This window comes from Microcaecilia unicolor, chromosome 4 (assembly GCF_901765095.1).
Source record: "Microcaecilia unicolor chromosome 4, aMicUni1.1, whole genome shotgun sequence".
In the NCBI taxonomy this organism is placed as follows: Eukaryota; Metazoa; Chordata; class Amphibia; order Gymnophiona; family Siphonopidae; genus Microcaecilia; species Microcaecilia unicolor.
The window spans coordinates 102,913,721-102,930,261 of record NC_044034.1 but is presented as its reverse complement, the minus strand read 5'-3'; the positions used below and the strand labels follow the sequence as shown (position 1 = coordinate 102,930,261).

The 16,541-nt window shown below is 46.6% G+C and overlaps 1 protein-coding gene across 1 annotated transcript in view; it reads right to left on the bottom strand.

The window, feature by feature from the left end:
* Positions 1–16,541, bottom strand: part of ELF1 (E74 like ETS transcription factor 1) — a 303,862-nt gene that overhangs the window by 274,730 nt on the left and 12,591 nt on the right. The window lies entirely within an intron of this gene.

Sequence of the window (16,541 nt, the reverse complement as noted above, 5' to 3'; positions counted from 1 at the left end):
CTGACAGACCCAAAGAGGCAAAGTCTACGCCCTCAACATCCAGGCCGTGAGAGCCAGCGACTGGAGGCTGGGATGCAGAAGTGCCCCTTCGTCCTGTGTGATGAGGGTCGGAAAACACTCCAATCTCCACGGTTCTTCGGAGGACAACTCCAGAAGAAGAGGGAACCAGATCTGACGCGGCCAAAAAGGAGCAATCAGAATCATGGTGCCTCGGTCTTGCTTGAGTTTCAACAAAGTCTTCCCCACCAGAGGTATGGGAGGATAAGCATACAGCAGACCCTCCCCCCAGTCCAGGAGGAAGGCATCCGATGCCAGTCTGCCGTGGGCCTGAAGCCTGGAACAGAACTGAGGGACTTTGTGGTTCACTCGAGATGCGAAGAGATCTACCAAGGGGGTGCCCCACACCTGGAAGATCTGTCGTACCACACGGGAATTGAGCGACCACTCGTGAGGTTGCATAATCCTGCTCAACCTGTCGGCCAGACTGTTGTTTACGCCTGCCAGATATGTGGCTTAGAGCCCCATGCCGTGACGGCGAGCCCAGAGCCACATGCTGACGGCTTCCTGACACAGGGAGCGAGATCCGGTGCCCCCCTGCTTGTTGACATAGTACATGGCAACCTGGTTGTCTGTCTGAATTTGGATAATTTGGTGGGACAGCCGATCTCTGAAAGCCTTCAGAGCGTTCCAGATCGCTCGTAACTCCAGAAGATTGATCTGCAGATCGCGTTCCTGGAGGGACCAGCTTCCTTGGGTGTGAAGCCCATCGACATGAGCTCCCCATCCCAGGAGGGACGCATCCGTGGTCAGCACCTTTTGTGGCTGAGGAATTTGGAAGGGACGTCCCAGAGTCAAATTGGAGCAAATCGTCCACCAATATAGGGATTTGAGAAAACTCGTGGACAGGTGGATCACGTCCTCTAGACCCCCGGCGGCCTGATACCACTGGGAGGCTAGGGTCCATTGAGCAGATCTCATGTGAAGGCGGGCCATGGGAGTCACATGAACTGTGGAGGCCATGTGGCCCAGCAATCTCAACATCTGCCGAGCTGTGATCTGCTGGGACGCTCGCACCCGCGAGACGAGGGACAACAAGTTGTTGGCTCTCGTCTCTGGGAGATAGGCGCGAGCCGTCCGAGAATCCAGCAGAGCTCCTATGAATTCGAGTTTCTGCACTGGGAGAAGATGGGACTTTGGATAATTTATCACAAACCCCAGTAGCTCCAGGAGGCGAATAGTCATCTGCATGGACTGCAGGGCTCCTGCCTCGGATGTGTTCTTCACCAGCCAATCGTCGAGATATGGGAACACGTGCACCCCCAGCCTGCGAAGTGCCGCTGCTACTACAGCCAAGCACTTTGTGAACACCCTGGGCGCAGAGGCGAGCCCAAAGGGTAGCACACAGTACTGGAAGTGGCGTGTGCCCAGCTGAAATCGCAGATACTGTCTGTGAGCTGGCAGTATCGGGATGTGAGTGTAGGCATCCTTCAAGTCCAGAGAGCATAGCCAATCGTTTTGCTGAATCATGGGGAGGAGGGTGCCCAGGGAAAGCATCCTGAACTTTTCTTTTACGAGATATTTGTTCAGGGCCCTTAGGTCTAGGATGGGACGCATCCCCCCTGTTTTCTTTTCCACAAGGAAGTACCTGGAATAGAATCCCAGCCCTTCCTGCCCGGATGGCACGGGCTCGACCGCATTGGCGCTGAGAAGGGCGGAGAGTTCCTCTGCAAGTACCTGCTTGTGCTGGAAGCTGTAAGACTGAGCTCCCGGTGGACAATTTGGAGGTTTTGAGGCCAAATTGAGGGTGTATCCTTGCCGGACTATTTGCAGAACCCACTGATCGGAGGTTATGAGAGGCCACCTTTGGTGAAAAGCTATCAACCTCCCCCCGACCGGCAGGTCGCCCGGCACTGACACTGGGATGTCGGCTATGCCCTGCTGGAGCCAGTCAAAAGCTCGCCCCTTGCTTTTGCTGGGGAGCCGCGGGGCCTTGCTGAGGCGCACGCTGCTGACGAGAGCGAGCGCGCTGGGGCTTAGCCTGGGCCGCAGGCTGTCGGGAAGGAGGATTGTACCTACGCTTACCAGAAGCATAGGGACCAGTCTTCCTTCCCCCGAAAAATCTTCTACCTGTAGAGGTAGATGCTGAAGGCTGCCGGCGGGAGAACTTGTCGAATGCGGTGTCCCGCTGGTGGAGAGACTCTACCACCTGCTCGACTTTTTCCCCAAAAATGTTGTCCGCACGGCAAGGCGAGTCCGCAATCCGCTGCTGGAGTCTATTCTCCAGGTCGGCGGCACGCAGCCATGAGAGCCTGCGCATCACCACACCTTGAGCAGCGGCCCTGGACGCAACATCAAAAGTGTCATAAACTCCTCTGGCCAGGAATTTTCTGCACGCCTTCAGCTGCCTGACCACCTCCTGAAAAGGCTTGGCTTGCTCAGGGGGAAGAGCATCAACCAAGCCTGCCAACTGCCGCACATTGTTCCGCATGTGTATGCTCGTGTAGAGCTGGTAAGACTGGATCTTGGCCACGAGCATAGAAGAATGGTAGGCCTTCCTCCCAAAGGAGTCTAAGGTTCTAGGGTCTTTGCCCGGGGGCGCCGAAGCATGCTCCCTAGAACTCTTAGCCTTCTTTAGGGCCAAATCCACAACTCCAGAGTCATGAGGCAACTGAGTGCGCATCAGCTCTGGGTCCCCATGGATCCGGTACTGGGACTCGATCTTCTTGGGAATGTGGGGATTACTTAATGGCTTGGTCCAGTTCGCAAGCAATGTCTTCTTCAGGTCATGATGCAAGGGAACAGTGGACGCTTCCTTAGGTGGAGAAGGATAGTCCAGGAGCTCAAACATTTCAGCCCTGGGCTCGTCCTCCACAACCACCGGGAAGGGGATGGCCGTAGACATCTCCCGGACGAAGGAAGCGAAAGACAGACTCTCAGGAGGAGAAAGCTGCCTTTCAGGAGAGGGAGTGGGATCAGAAGGAAGACCCTCAGACTCCTCGTCAGAGAAATATCTGGGGTCTTCTTCGTCCTCCCACGAGGCCTCACCCTCGGTGTCAGACACAAGTTCACGGACCTGTGTCTGCAACCTCGCCCGGCTCGACTCCGTGGAGCCACGTCCACGATGGGGGCGTCGAGAGGTAGACTCCCTCGCCCGCATCGGCGAAGCTCCCTCCGCCGACGTAGTCGGGGAGCCTTCCTGGGAGGTGGCCGCGGTCGGCACCGCACGCGGTACCGACGTCGGGGACCTCAACCTGGGCGATGGACCAGCCGGCGCCACGCTTGACGGTACCGGAGGCGCAAGCACCGCCGGTACCGGAGGGGTAGGGCGCAACAGCTCTCCCAGAATCTCTGGGAGAACGGCCCGGAGGCTCTCGTTCAGAGTGGCTGCAGAAAAAGGCTGAGAGGTCGATGCAGGCGTCGACGTCAGAACCTGTTCCGGGCGAGGAGGCTGTTCCGGGCTGTCCAGAGTGGAGCGCATCGACACCTCCTGAACAGAGGGTGAGCGGTCCTCTCGGTGCCGATGCCTGCTGGGTGCCGAATCCCTCGGCGACCCAGAGCTCTCGGTGCTGACACGGGGAGGAGACCGGTGTCGATGCTTCTTCGACTTCTTCCGAAGCATGTCACCAGAGCTCCCCGGCACCGACGAGGAGGACGTAGAATCCATCCGTCGCTTCCTCGGGGCCGAGACCGAAGAGGGTCAATCCCGGGGCGGCTGTACCGCAGGAGCCCTCAGGGTAGGAGGAGACCCACCCGAAGGCTCACCGCCACCAGCAGGGGAATGGACAGCCCTCATCTGCACTCCTGACGATGCACCTCCGTCCGACGACATCAGCAGACGAAGTCTCGGTACCACCGACATCGATGCAGTCGCCCGATGCCTCGGCGCCGATGCAGAGGTCCGATGCCTCGATGCAGTCGATGGAGCGGCAGCCAAGGAAGATGGTCCGGACGCTGACGACGTCGATGCACTCGATGCCTCCGGTGCCGATGTCGACGAAGAGCCCGAGAACAAAACTTTCCACTGGGCTAATCTCGCTACCTGAGTCCGCCTTTGTAACAGGGAACACAGACTGCAGTTCTGAGGGCGGTGCTGGGCCCCTAGACACTGAAGACACGCAGAGTGCCTATCAGTGAGCGAGATTACCCGGGCGCACTGGGTGCACTTCTTGAAGCCGCTGGAAGGCTTCGATGTCATGGGCGGAAAAATCACGCCGGCGAAATCAAAGGCCGAAATGGCGAAAATTGAAGCACCAAAATTTAAAGGGAGAAAATCTCGACCGAGGCCAAACTAGGCCTACCCCCGACAACGAAAGAAAACTTACGGGGCAAAAGCTGTGAAAATTACGGGAAGGGCAGAAAACCCGAAAGGGTCTTCCGGAACACTTCCGGAGCGCTTCCCGAACTTTCTAAAAGAAAAACAAGGAAAAAACACGTCGAAAAGGACGCGCGAGGTCGACTCTCTGGGGCACGAACGGCGTAACACGACCGTACCGAGCGCGGACGAAAGAAGACTGGCCGGCTCGAGCCGGTTTCGGGCGGGAAGACGGCCGCGCATGCGCGGTGCGCATGGGCGCGCGAGGACTAGCAAAGGCCTTTGCTAGTAAACTTTCCGATGGAGGGGGCTGCCGAGGACGTCAACCCATCAGTGAGAACAAGCAGCCTGCTTGTCCTCGGAGAAAGTTCTGTGCATAAATTCTAAGACGCAGAACCGAAATGGGGGAGTGGTCATGGGTATTTCTAAATCTATGGGCGCCAATATAGAATACACCCGCTCCACGACTAACCTAGTCACTGGCATTAACACCAAGTTTTAATTGGTGTAAATATGTGTGACTAAATTTAGTCACGTGGATGGGCTCCAGATGTATTCTATAAACCGTCTCTATCTTTATGAATAGTTTATAGAATACACATAGGTGTATATTTTTGTGTGCTGATTTTTACGGTGCCATATATAGAATCTAGGCCAAAATGTGCCCTAATTACATGTTGAAGTAGATGCATGATACACCACACACTCTGGCATTAGTTCCACACAAGGCATACACAGAGACTGAAAGATTGTTCACAAATAGGTATTTAAATTTGTAAGAAAATAAAAAGTTTACTTTCAGTAGATCGCGTTTGACAGAGGTTATTAGCTGCAAGGAGTTTCCTGGGAGTGAAGATAAATGGAAGCTTTAAAAGAGGAAAGCATGTCTCAAACATGTTCTAGTTTTACATAAATAAATAAAAAGCACAATCACTGCTTGCACAAAAAGCCAAGTACAGGGCAAGTTAATGTTTCATTATCCTACTGGAGATAAAAGCCAAAATCTTTTTTCACAGTTTTGATCACATTTAGAACTCCAGACTTCTTATACTACCTGATTCTCCTACATCTAATCATTTTGCAAAACCTGCAGCCGCTTAGTGGCTCCAGCACTCATGTTGTACCTCTGGGTGTCGAGTGCATGGGTCATTGCTTCACTAAAATAACCAGTCTTAGGAGGAGAACACCAGGATGTAGTCATCACAGCAAACAACAAATATAATTCTTCACTAGCTCACCATCATCCTGTATATAGGATTGCTTTTTTTTTTTTTTTTTTGCCCGATACTAGAAAATGACACAGGGATGGGGACCTATGGTAACCAAAAGGATGGAGACAGATTATATGGGGACAAATTGGACCGTTTTATGTTTGAGTGATGCAGACAATATCTTGATTTTTTTTTTTTTTTTAACAAGCAAACATGCTTACCACAACTGGCAAAATTTGCATGGGGGGTCCTGTACAATCCTGCTACCAGCACATCTTCTGAGAAGATATCTTCTAATGCAGGAAGGACTATGGAAGACAGGCGAGTTAGAATGAATCCTGAGATTGTTGATGACTAATTCATCCACAGATTAAAAAATCATAACAGTGCTTGATGGGGCATATTTTTCCTGCTAGGGCATACAGAACAGGTTGCTTTTGAACCCCTGGACATTTTAAACAGGGTTGATTAGGATTCCTTGGGATAGTAGAAGTCAACTACTGTTGGGGTTGGAAGGGTAGAGAGGGTGGTGGGGTTGGGGTTAATATAGCTGCTCATTGTTATTGTTTTCTATTTGTGATTTATTAAACAACAGTTGCACAACATATTGTTCCTTTTTATACTTTAATAAAAAGATTTAAATGCAAAATCATAAGAGTTTGAGGCTTTTGCAGATGAGGACCAAGCCTGCGGGGACAGGGAACACAGAGAAACCATGGGGATGGGGTGGGTACAAACTGTCCCCATGTCATTCTCTACCCAACACACACTGTCCCAGCCACAGCTTGGCCTTTAACCTGCATGATTATTCATCTTTACAACTGAAGATATTGTCAGAAAATATTTTCAAAGTAACCTAGACAGGTTAATGCATTCACTATAGTTTAATCATGTCAATAACACCCGAAGGATTAATATGCTAGAGGGGAGATATCTAGGACTATTTATGGAAATATTGTCAGACATACCAACTGGTGGAGCAAAGTCAGAAACTGTGACATTTCATCAAGTTCCTAAAGCGAGTAAGGGTTGCTTTACTTGTTCATATGGTTTGGAATGTATTCATTAAGGGCCCTGTTTATTAATGTACACTAGTGTTTTTAGTACGCACTAAACGCTAGACACACCCAAATATTCCTATGGGTGTCTCTAGCATTTTTGGCGCACACTAAAAACGATAGCACGCCTCTAGCACGGCTTTGTAAACAGGGCCCAAAATCTTTTCCAAAGAAAGTCATCCCAAGAAAACTAAAACCTTGCATTTACATCGAGACACAAGTGTACTGGGTCATTTTATGCACATATGTTTAAATTTTCAAACGTATACAAGTGAATGCAAACCCGAAGCCATCCCCTGCCTCTAGGAACACCTCTTCAAATGGTGGATAAACTTACCTATACACAGGCTTTACTTGTGTAAGTTTACTGACATAACATCCTCACCCATTTGGCCATACACTTTGCAGTCTGAAAATCGGTATAATCAAAACCAGATTTAGGATGTCCCCAACTGCACTCCATTGCAAGGACGGCCAAAGTTCAAAGGGGCGTGTCGGAGGTGTAGTGAAGGCGGGACTTGGGCGTGCCTAACATTTGGACGTCCTTGACCCATAATCTAAAAAAAAAGAACGTGTTTTTATTACGACTAAGGCACAAAAAGGTGCCCGAAATGACCAGATGACCACCGGAGAGAATTGGGGGATGACTTCCTGTTACTCCCCCAGTGGTCACTAATCCCCTCCCACCCTCAAAAAACATCTTTCAAAATAGGTTGTGCCAGCCTCAGATGTCATACTCAGGTCCATGAAAGCGCATGCAGGTCCCTGGAGCAGTTTTAGTGGGTACTGCAGTGCACTTCAGACAGGCGGACCCAGGCCCATACCCCCCCTACCTGTTACATTTGTGGAGGAAACAGCGAGCTCTCCAAAACCCACCACAAACCCACTGTACCCATATATAGGTACCCCCCTTCACCCGTAAGGGCCATGGTAGTGGTGTACAGTTGTGGGTACTGGGTTTTGGGGGACTCAGCACAGAAGGTAAGGGAGCTATGTTCCTTGGAGCAAAATATGAAGTCCACTGCAGTGCCCCCTAGGGTGCCCGGTTGGTGTCCTGGCATGTCAGGGGGACCAGTGCACTACAAATGCTGGCTCCTCTCATGCCCAAATGGCTTGCATTTCGCTGTTTTTGACATGGACGTCTTTGGTTTCGAAAATCGCCGAAAGTCAGGGACGACCAAATCTAGGAAGTCCAAATTTAAGGATTTGGACGTCTCTAACGGTATTTTCAAAACAAAAGACGGACGTCCATCTTGTTTCGAAAATTCGGGTTTCCCCGTCCCTGGATTTTGCCGTTTTGCAAGGTCGTCCCTTTCAAAAGTGCCCCTCCATGTCACTCAGCTACACTGATAGCGGTAATATTCAGCCATTATCCAGATCCCTAAGTAGTTTAAATTAAGGCAGCTTTTGTGCTGTTCTAACAAACCACTAACTACACTGAGTGGCTGATTATCACCGGCTATCCATATAATTGCACAGAAAATGCCTATACTCTATCCCTGCACTATCCAGATAGTGGCAGGGTGGTTTAAGAATCTATTGCAGAAATGTAAAGTGATACTGAAAATTCTCAGATAGGATGTTTATATATTTAGTTGCTGCTGGTAAATTTACGAACGCCTTTGAATGCTGGGCTGAAGTTAAAGAGCTGACAAGTTCCACAGCAGAAGAGATTTCAGACAAGGTATTAAAAGTTAATCTTCTTCATGTACTGGTATTATACTGCTGAAGAATATTTATAAATATCAATCAACAGAAAGTATTCAGTTTCTCCCTTCCCTGGGCACGTTTCCACATAGTTTAATGCATCATTAGTGTATCTGCATTTCACTTTTCAGTAAAACTTGCTGTTTAGAAATTATCACAAATTCCATCAGTGAATGGTGCAAATACCAAAATCTGAAGCATACTGGTATAGAAATAAAGGAATGCAAATTGTGTAACTCTCTGTATTATTCAAATTGCTTAAATTCAGTGCAGCACGAATATCAAGCAGAAGAATAATACAGGAGCAAAATTATTGCAAATAAATGTATCTATGGAATAGCCATTGTGTTTATTACCCTCTGCTTTCCTAGAAGACAGAGGTTTGGTAATCAAATGGAGCGTAGGGATTGCACCGCTTGCTCCTTACCATTTAGAAACACTGTTATGGCTTGGTGGCTTAGTGCAGATGGGAAACAGTTTTGATTCCGGGGGTCAAATTGTTCCACTCCTTGCAACAGCCAGGAATCGGAATGCTGTGGATTAAGTGTTCACAGCCCCCGAGCAGAGAGAGTCCAAGTCATTATATAACTGCAACACTTATAGGCATATTTTCAAAGCACTTAGCCTTCCAAAGCTAAGTATGTTAGTGGCCAAAACGCGTTGGGGAAGAATAGATCAATTTTTTTTTTTATTTGGGGGGGGGAGAGAGTAGAATTATATAAAAAATTAAGGCTCATGGAGTCAGATCCCAGCATCAGTTCCAACTGAGCTGCAATCCCAAAGATGGGGGAGGAAACTGGTGTTATTGCTAGGACTATCCTAAAACAGTATCACTACAAAGCTGAGTATCTGCGGCTAAGTGTTGGGAGAAGGGGACCAACCATCACCCCTGGTTACTTGCCCAATAACAAAGGTAACTGCAATATTATTCATACATTGGAAAGAAAAGACCTTGCAAAAAGGGGTAAAAAAAAAAAAAGGCTTCCAAAGTTCACAAATTTGAGAAACAGATAACATTGGAGAGAGAAACAAATTAAGAGTAGCCTAATGGTTAATTCAGGGATCTGAGAACCACGAAAACCCGGTTCAAATGCCAACACATGCCCTGTGATCTTGGGCAATTCATTTAACCCGCCATTGCCTCAGTTACAAACTGGAGGAGTGGCCTAGTGGTTAGGGTGGTGGACTTTGGTCCTGAGGAACTGAGTTCGATTCCCACTTCAGGCACAGGCAGCTCCTTGTGACTCTGGGCAAGTCACTTAACCCTCCATTGCCCCAGGTACAAATAAGTACCTGTATACAATATGTAAGCCGCATTGAGCCTGCCATGAGTTGGAAAGCGCGGGGTACAAATGTTAAAAAAAAAAAAAAAACCTCTGTGTGTATCAGTATTAGTGCACAAACAGCCACTAGTGAGGCTTTGTAAACATGAGAGTTAAATTGTGAGCCCTGTAGCGCTATAGAAATGCTAAATAGTAGTAGTAGTAGTAAAATACCTACTGTACCTGAATATAACTGGTCTTGATGCTCCATTTGTGAGGCAGGTCTGCAAATAGCAAAGTAAGAGCAATAGACAGCAGAATCCCAAGCACATTTATTGCTACAACTGAAAAAGGTGTGAGTTAATTCCAAAACCCCTTCCCTTTTCCCTTCTTAACCTGTGTAGCACTTTTGTATAAACATAGTGTTAAATAGGAAGAACTGTATATACCCTGTTTATCTTCCCTCTATTAAAGGGAATATAAACAAGCATTGCTATACTGAGACAGACCAAAGGTCCATCAAGCCCAGTATCCTGTTTCCAACAATGGCCAATCCAGGTCACAAGTACCAGGCAAGATCCCAAGACAGTAAAACAGATTTTATCCATGAGTGGGAAAGCGCGGGGTACAAATGTAACAAAATAAAATGCAGCTTGTCCTAGAAATAAGCAGTGGATTTTCCCAAGTCCATCTTAATAATGGCTTATGGCCTTTTTTTTTGGGGGGGGGGGGGGGGGGGGGGATTATCCAAACCATTTTAAACCCCGCTAAGCTGTTTTTACACATTCTCCGACAATGAATTCCAGAGTTTAATTACATGTTGACTGAAGAAATATTTTCTCTGGTTTGTTTTAAATTTACTACTTAGTAGCTTCATCGCGTGCCCCCTAGTCCTAGTATTTTTGAAAAAAAGGAAACAAGTGATTTGTGTCTACCCATTCCACTCCACTCAGTATTTCATAGACCTCTATCATATCTTCCCTCAGCTGTCTAGTCTTCAAGCAGAAGAACCCTAGCCGCTTTAGCCTTTCCTCATAGGGAAGTTGTCCCATCCCCTTTATCGTTTTCGTCGCCCTTGTCTGTACCTTTTCTAATTCAACCATATCTTTTTTGAGATGTAGTGAATAGAATTGCACACAGTATTCAAGTTATACTCTAAGTGATCTGATTAGCTGGAACATCATGAAAGATAATAGAAACACAAATTTGACGTTATAGGAAATGCTAATGGCAGTTGTCCCAGATAGCTGCAATTAAACCATGGACTAGGAATTGGGAGGCCTTGGTTTATATTCTGCCACTAAAGATTATGACCTTCGTGCAGGTCACTTTAGATCAGAGATACCGATGGGGTTTATAACATTTTGTGCCCAAATGAAAAATGCTCAGTAGATCTAGCCCAAATCCCACAGGTATCCACTTAAAAATGGAAAGCCCTCTTGGAATTAATTGCTGCTGTATGTAATTCGTTGTAAATTGCCCCAATTTAAGATGCTCTATGTGAAGTTTGCTATGCCTTCACCATAAGCTAGCATGTGGAAATTTCCAGCAGTAGGTGTGTTAAGGCATGTGTAGTTGAAGTGGAGAGATCTCCATGACCAATTTCCACAGGATACATCCCTTTTTCTTAAAATCTATATATAGTTCGAGACACCAGTGATTAGTGGAAACAGGCACAAGAATACTCGGAGCTTTCTGGAGGGTCTTCTCCAACTGCTCCAGTTTTGTTAGTGGGAAAGTCATTTATCTCTGCATAAAAGACAAACCTGCTTATAATCGAAAGAGAAAAACGCCTATATTTCGACCCAAATTGGGAGATGGGCGTTTTTCTGGCAAAGGCGCCCAAATCGGTATAATCGAAAGCCGATTTTGGGCGTTTCCAACTGCACTCCGTCGCGGAAACGAATAAAGTTGACGGGGGGGGGGTGTCGGAGGCATGTCAGGTGGGACTAGGGCGTGGTTAGCAGCCGAGGAGAGATGGGCGTCTTTAGTTGATAATCGAAAAAAAAAGGCGTTTTTACTGCGATTTTTGGGTCACTTGTTTTGGACCCTTTTTTTTCACTAACAAGTCCCAAAAAAGTTCCCCAACTGACCAGATGACCACTGGAGGGAAGAGGATGACCTCCCCGGACTCCCCCAGTGGTCACTAACCCCCTCCCACCAAAAAAAAACCCACTTTAAAAACTTTTTTTCCCAGCCTGTATGCCAGCCTCAAATTCCGTACCCACCTCCATGACAGCAGAATATGTTCGATCCTCTCACAGCCGTTCCCTGGGTCAGATGTGGCTCTCGGGTGCACTACAGGGTCACATCAGCATTGCATTGTGGTGGGTGTAGGGAATTGGGCTCCGTGATTTCATTAGCTTGTGTTACAGTCTCACGATGTTGGTAGTTGGTAGGCTCTTCTCCTATGGTGCTTTTCCCCCTGCCTACTGGGTCAGAGTGTGCCCTGTTGTGTTTTCGGTAGTCCATGAGGTAGTGGCTATTTTTGTAAACCAGTTTTAGATCCCTTCCATGTGTTAGCCACGTTAGAGAACTTAGTTCTTACCTTGAATGTGGCTGAAAGAGGGCATTGTACAGCATTCTGCCAGCTCTGACCTGCTAATCTCACTACCAGGGAGACTCATTGCCAGTGGTGGGGCAGAACCTCTGATCTGCAGGTAACTGTGAGTAAACGCGGTTATGCCAATAAAGGACGTTTTCGGAGAGATTAGTCTTCAGGTGTCAACTGGTGTGCCAATGTTATACAGCAGTAACAAGTCCTAGAGGCCTGCGTGTATGCAGGTCCCTGGAGCACTTTTAGTGGGTACCGCAGTGCACTTCAGGCAGGCAGACCCAGGCCCATCCCCTTCCCACCTGTAACACTTGTGCTGGTAAATGGGAGTCCTCCAAAACCCACTGTACCCACATGTAGGTGCCCCCTTCACCCCTAAGAGCTATGGTAGTGTTGTACATTTGTGGGTAGTGGGTTTTGGGGGAGGGGGGTTGGGAGCTCAACACCAGTGGCAAGGGAGCTATGCATATGGGAGCTTTTTCTGAAGTCCACCGCACTGATCTCTAGGGTGCCCAGTTGGTGTCCTGGCATATCAGGGGGGCCAGTGTACTACGAATCCTGGCCCCTCCCATGACCAAATGGCTCGCATTAGGACGTTTTTGAGCTGGGCGTTTTTAGTTTCCATTATCGCTAAAACAAACAAACACCCAGCTCAAAAGCGTCCATTTTTTCGAAAATACGGTTCGGTCCGCCCCTTCACGGACCCGTTCTCGGAGATAAACGCCCATGGAGATAGGCATTTCTGTTCGCTTATGCCCCTCCACGTGAACCTTTTTCTCTGTTCAACTACGTTTTTTTTTTTTTTTTTTAATGGCGATTGGTAGTGTTTCCCCTTCTGCTCCCAAAAGGAGCATCTTGAATATTGTTACATTTCAAAAAAGATCTAGCAGAATTAAACAAAATATAGAGAAGGACAACAAAAATGATAAAGGAGATGGAATAACTTCCCTATGAGAAAAAGTTAAAGAGGTTAGGGCTCTTTACCTTGGAGAAGAGACAGCTGAGGGAAGATATGATAGAAATCTATAAAATACTGAGTGGAGTGAAAATGGTAGGATGTGACTGGATAAATGTTACATCAGGGAGTGCCAGGGAGATTATTACTTAGATGTAATAAACGACTGCTTCTTGGAGCAATTGGTCCAGGGACCATCGAGAGGGGGAGTCATTTTGGATTTGGTCCTTAGTAGCGTTCAGGGCATAGTACAAGAGGTGGCGGTGTTGGGTCACCTGGGAAACATCATAACATTATCAAGTTTGAGCTGCTATCTGGGATGAGCCCGCAAAGGAAATCTACTGTAGCTGTATTTATTTTTCAAAACAGCGACTATAATAAATGAGGAAAATGGTTAAAAAGAAACTAAAAGGATCGGCTGCAAAGGTTAGGACACTAAATCAGGCGTGGACGTTAATTCAAAAATACCATCTTAGAAGCCCAGTCCAGATGCATTCCACATATTTGTAAATGTGGAAAGAATTCCAGGAATAACATGTATAGAATGTTTGTACGTTTGGGAAGCTTGCCAGGTGCCCTTGACCTGGATTGGCCGCTGTCGTGGATAGGATGCTGGGCTCGATGGACCCTTGGTCTTTTCCCAGTATGGCATTACTTATGTACTTATGAGAAAACGTCAGCCAGAATGGTTAAAAGGTGATGTAAAAAGAGGTCATTACAGTCAAAAGATTGGCCTTCAAAGAATGGAAAAAGGACCAAAATTAAGAAAATAAGAAACAAACACTGGCAAGTTAGAAGCAAAGCTTTAATAAAGAAAGCTAAAAGAGAATATGAAGATAAACTTACCACAGAGGCTAAAACTCACAGTAAACTTTTTCAGGTACATCAGAAGCAGAAAGCCTGAAAGGGAACCCGTGAGACCGTCAGATCACGAAGGAGCAAAAGGGGCACTCAGGGAGGACAAGGCCTTAGCAGAGAAATTGAATGAATTCTGCTGTTAGTAATATGTAACCTGTTAAAATCATCCGTAGTACCTGAAAATTGGAGGGTGGCCAATGTGATGCAGATTTTTTAAAAGGGTTCTAGGGGTGATCAGGGAAATTGTACACCGGTAAGCCTGATGTAGGTGCTGGGCAAAATAGTGGAAACTACTATAAAGAATAATACACATAGACAAACATGGCTTAATGGGACAGAGTCAGCATGGGTTCAGTCGAGGGAAATCTTGCTTCACCAATTTGCTTCATTCTTTGAAGGCGTGAATAAATGTGAGCCAGTTGATGTAGTGTATCTAGATTTTCAGAAAGCTTTTGATAAAGTTCCTCATGAGAGACTTCTGAGAAGGCAAGGTTCTGGTATGGATTAGGAATTGGTTATTAGAGAGAAAACAGAGGGTAGGGTTAAATGGTCATTTCTCTCAATGGAGGAGGGTGAACAGTGGAGTGCCGCAGGGATCTGTACTGGGATTGATGCTATTTAACATATTTATAAATGATATGGAAATCGTTAACATGTGAGGTGATTAAATTTGCAGATGATACAAAACTAGTCAAGGTTGTTAAAACACATGCAGACTGTGAAATATTGCAGAACACCTTAGGAAATTGGAAGACTGGGCATCCAAACGGCAGATGAAATTGAAAGATGGGCATCCAAATGGAAGATGAAATTTAATATGGACAAATGCAAGGTGATGCACATTGGAAAGAATAATCCGAATCAGTTACCTGATGCTAAGGTGTACCTTAGGGGATAGCACTCAAGAAAAAGATCTAGGTGTAGTCGTAGATAATATGCTGAAATCTTCTGCTCAGTGTGTGGCAGTGGCCAAAAAAGCAAACAGGATGCTAGGAATTATTAGGAAAGGGATGGTGAATAAGATCAAAAACACTATAATGCCTCTGTATCACTCCATGGTGCATCTACATCTTGAGTATTGCGTTCAGTTTTGGTCGCCATATCTCAAAAAAGATATAGTGCAATTAGAAAAGGTTCAAAGAGGAGCAACCAAAATGATAAAGGGAATGGAACTCCTCTTGTATGAGGAAAAGCTAAAGAGGTTAGAGGCTCTTCTGCTTGGAAAATAGACGGATGAGGGGAGATATGATCGATGTCTACAAAATCCTGAGAGGTGTAGAACGATTAGAAGTAAATCGATTTTTTACTCATTCCAAAAGTACAAAGTCTAGGGGACACTTGATGAAGTCATATGGAAATACTTTTAAAACAAATAGGAGGAAATATTTTTTCACTCAACAAATATTAAGTTCTGGAACTCTTTGCCAGAGGATGGTAACAACAGTTAGCGTATCTGGGTTTAAAAAAAACGTTTGGACAAATTCCTGGCGATAAAGTCCATAGTCTGCTATTGATTTGTAGTATGGAATTTTGCCACAATTTGGGTTTCTGCCAGGTACTTGTGACCTGGCTTTTGGCCACTGTTTGGAAAACAGGATATTGGGCTAGGTGAACCATTGGTCTGACCCAGTATGGCTACTCTTATGTTTAGTCCCTTAAGGTGCCTCTGCAAATCATTGGCAGAAGCTAGCAGTTTCCCTTCCCAAACATACAGTACTTGATAGGTAAAACAGAGGTGACTGCTTCTTTGTTTCACAAACCACCACGGCCTGGCTACTCACCAACCAACCTCTCTCTCTGTTGTTCAAACCTGCCCTCCTACCATACCCCAAGTATCTCTCTTGCTCATACTTCCTCCAATTTTCACCCCATCTCTCTTTCACTCATACTCACCCCCCAGCCTTCAACCTCCCACTCATGATAGTCTCTCCCAGCCAACTAATGTACTTGGAAGTCTGCCGTCTATTGTTTTTACTTTACTATTTGCAGACCTGCCTCAAACTGTGCATCTCCCACTTCTTCACAGCTTTTCAACTGTCTGTAAGCTTGAGTCACATAGTGCAGGAAATTCAGGCTGGTTTCATGGTTCCCAAACTTCCTGCACTACGCAGCTCAAGCTTATAGAGAGCCAAATCACAGTGCAGAGGTGGGAAATGCAATGCTTTGTGAAACAATTCTGGAATAAAAAGGCACATATGAGGTTATGAAAACCCGGGTGCAATTTCTCAGCATCAGGGTGATAAGGCACTTGAGATTTGATGAGCCCTGGTCTTTAGTGCTAAATGTACACTTACATCTGATTTTTGGTGAAGGAAGCTTGTGAAATGGCAATGTGGATGCAAACATTTGAGAAGAGTCAATTTCAAGGAAAGGACAGTTAGGTATTGCTGAAGGAACGGAGCATTTAGAGATACCCATAGGGATCTCTGACAACAAAGCCTACGTTTATTCTGGGAAAGTCTTAGAAGCAAGTGGGGCCAGAAATGCCTGGGATGTGCTCTACTGCTCTGTTGTGCACATTTGTTTGAACTGGAAAATGTTTTGAAAAACAAAATAACGGCATGGATTTTTTTTTTTTTTTGGGGGGGGGGGGGGGGTTCCTTCAACTTTGCTACTGCTTCAGT